The sequence below is a fragment of the Anoplophora glabripennis genome, unplaced genomic scaffold, assembly GCF_000390285.2.
Source record: "Anoplophora glabripennis isolate ALB-LARVAE unplaced genomic scaffold, Agla_2.0 scaffold210, whole genome shotgun sequence".
NCBI classification, from domain to species: Eukaryota; Metazoa; Arthropoda; class Insecta; order Coleoptera; family Cerambycidae; genus Anoplophora; species Anoplophora glabripennis.
The window spans coordinates 131,539-135,506 of NW_019416369.1; positions in this window are offsets into that span (position 1 = coordinate 131,539).

Sequence of the window (3,968 nt, forward strand, 5' to 3'; positions counted from 1 at the left end):
CAGTATGCTATGGGTAGTAGCCATGATATAGTTATACCACATATCTAACCCATATGCGACACTCCTTTGATAAGGCACAGATGCCGCCGTTGACCTTGTCCATTTAAACTGGATGCTAAACGTTGCCAGATTGGACAATAAAAATTGATATCTGAAGAAAGTGTTGCCAATTCGAAATATTGAATGAACATGAACATAAAATGCTTACACCTACAATTATCACAATTTTCACTTAATTGATAAAGTGTCTGTCTAACCTGGATGATAAATTAGATAACTAATGTATTAAAATAAAATTGCTAAGTGTTAATTAATTTTTTGTTGAAATAAAATACCTAATAACAAATTATACACATATTTAATTTTACATTTTTTATATTAGGAGCTTTACTAACATTTTTATTAATAGATTTTATGTGGTAGTAAATTCGCAGAATTACAAGTTACTTTATTAAATAGTCCAAAGAAAAATTTGGGGATGTTGAATTGGAGGTGCATCTATACATAAATTATAAATGGTGTTTCCTGGGTAGTTACAAATACAATTAGCAATCAAATTTGCTATCTAACTGAATAATGAATATAGAAAATATGTAATTTTAACTTCCAAAAGGTATTACACTAGTTATGTAAATTTGAAATCGTTTTATCCATGCATTATTAATTCTGGGTGTCCACATTTTTCTATCGACATCTAAAAGAACAATATATATTATAAAAATTTAATATTTAAACAATTTTTATAAGCAATTTAATATTACCTATATAAAAAGTAATAATCATACAATTGTTCTTCTTTAGGAAACCGATAAAATGTATATTTTTATTTTCTTTCTTGCATTTCCGATACTGATTTAGACATTCTTTGTAACTGCAAATAATTGTTAATAAAAACGCCAAAGTTTTAAAAATAAATAACTATAAATCCACTGTAAACCACTTTTTAAAACACTTCAATACAGCTAACGGCAACAATGTTTACAAAATGCCCAAAATGGCTATTATATGATTTATACGTAACCCGTGGCGGCTCGTCGGGGGGCCTTAAATTTTCAGAAGAATAAACAAAAATTTGTGTATATATTTATTAAAGTGATTTGACAATTCTTATAAAATTAAATCTAAAATGCGTTACCTCCTTTGAAACTCCCCCTACCAAATTTTAAAATTATATTTTAATGATGATCTCGCCAGCAACCAACATAACATTCGGGCAAGCCCGAGGCTGCTGAATTAAACAACGCCGTACCCCAACCATACCTTGCATGCTTTAGAATATTTGGCCCAAGTCGGGCGAGCCCGCACACCGCACATAGCTCGCATATATCCATTGAGCACCCATCGAGTGTTGTATCGACCACCTAAGGCCGCATTTATACTTCCAGTCGGCAGGTGATAGGCGCCAGGCGATAGGCGATAGGCGATAGGTGTTGGGCGACAATGCGTTTATAGTTTACTCCTGTGTTACGTATTGAATGCAGGCATGAAAGAGGAAATTCAGACTCTTCCATCTCAATTAAGATGTCGTTTAGAACGAGTCGTGCGCTTTTAGTATTAGAGACTGAAGACGAAGATAGAAATAGAAGAAAAACAAGAAGAAAATACAGTGTTCACCCGGTAAATACAGTACGTGATCAATATGGAGAATTTCAGCATCTCTACCGAGATCTCAGGAACTATCCTGAAAGGTTTTTTGAATTCATGCACATGTCTGTAGAGACATTTGACTTTATTTTAACAAAAATCACCACGGAGAAATAGATTATACTGCGGGTGGCGCGGGTGATGTCACTCGCAGTTGCCGCATATCACAGATACGGGTGACATCGCCGTGTTGTCTTCTGCCACCTAACCAAACTATAAACGGTAGCATTTAACCCTTTCGGCCCTACTGGTGGCGTTTGCCACCGCTATGTTTATAGAGTCCTAACTACATCCAACTAGAGCTTTTGCTACTTCTATCACTAGATGTCAGCTTAGTGCACTGATTTAAAGATGATTCCTGTACAGAATCAGAGTAGCTGGTAATTTACATTTTTAAATGACAAATAATTGAGTGTGCGACAACATGGATTCTGATAACCCCCAACAACTGTATGGTAAGTACAAATAATTACTACAAATTGCAATTCTTCTGCTTTATTTCAAGTGAAATATAACCAGTATATACTAACAATTATGTGTATAATATTGGGTTGTCAATTTCTGGAAAGTAAATAATTGGAAAATAACCTTGAAATTTGTGTACGCAATTGCCACCACCAGGTGATTAAGAGAAATTTATTCCTAAACTGAAATCATTTTCTATTCTTTGTTTCTTTTTTTTTCAGATGATGATGGTATACCTCCAATGAATTTTTATGGAAAATTAAAAACATTGGCAAAAACAGTAACATTACAGGATGCTCAGGCTGCCATATTAGTCTGAATCTCAACTAAAGAAATTAGGTCGTGGAAGTAGTGATTCCTTTGTTACAGAAGATAACAAAATTATTGCAGTTCGTTGGTATGAGAACAAAATTGTTAATATGGCCTCTAATTTTATTGGAATTGAACCACAGGATGAAGTAAAAAGATGGGACAGAAAGGAAGGGGCATATGTAAATGTAAAAAGACCATCTATTATACGAATGTATAATATTTCCATGGGAGGCGTGGACAAAAATGACTTTCTCATTGTACTTTATCGAACCTTTATAAGATCAAGGAAATGGACCCTTAGAGTAATTTTCCATTCCTTCAATGTGGCAGTATGCAATGCTTGGTTGGAGTATCAAAGGAATATGGACCATAGTGGAGTAACAAAGAAGGGAAGAATGGACTTGTTACAATTCAGTATGTCAATAGCTGAAGGTCTGGCATTTGCTGGTTTTTCAGTAAGCACACCAAAACGTGGTAGACCATTATCCTCTAGTTCCCGAAACTCACCTACTCTAGTGAAGCGCCAAAAACCACATATGCTTCCTGTAGGAGACATTAGGTACGATAATATTAGCCATTGGCCTATTCATAGAAATGGTCATGAACAACGCTGCAAACTTGAAACTTGTGTGGGACGGACAAGAATCCATTGCGAAAAATGCCAAGTACCTCTTTGCATTTCAAAATTTAGAAATTGCTTTAAGGATTTTCATCAAAAGTGTCCAGTTAATTAGTTTTGTAACGAAATGCAAATAAAAAATAAGTATTTAATTTTTAGTTTCATTAAGTAAACGACTTCCTAGTTTATGTACCTATGGTGGAAAACAGTTGAAATTACATAAGGGAGTTTTTGTGATTATACTGATCAATAATTAATCAAAATTTCTATTTGGTATTTTAAAAATTCAGGGCTGAAAGGGTTAAAACAATGCAATACAGATATAAGCGACGTCGATTGTCGCCTATCACCTGACACCCGTCGCCTACCACCAGGAAGTATAAATGCGGCCTAAGACTATTCACCAGTGGCTGAAAATATATATACGTCTATTTATTTGCTGTAATTTTGTTCTTTAAATGAATTTTTAAATATTACAACAATTTTTCCCTGCAAAGGTATTCCAGAAAACAAATTTTAGTAAACGAAATAATAAACCGTTTTATAATTTGTAAATCGCGAAAAAAAATAAATATCTATGGTACTATGTTGAATGTTCTTTAATAATTGTAATTATTAAGGTTATTTTAACTCGTTACTGTTAAACTGAATTAAAAGTGATGCTGAGAAATTTTCAATATTTTAATAGATTCTAGTTTGTACATTACATGGGAGTGATGTAAATTATTTTTAGGATGATCTCGGCAGCAACCAACATAACATTCGGGCCAGCCCGTGGCCGCTGAATTAAACAACGCCGTACGTTGCCTGCTTATACGCAGGGCTAGGACTAGAGAGTAATCGGAAACGTAAGTCGTTCACTAATTTAGAATATCTAGCCCAAGTCGGGCGAGCCCGGACACAGCCCGCACCCGCATACTCATCGAGT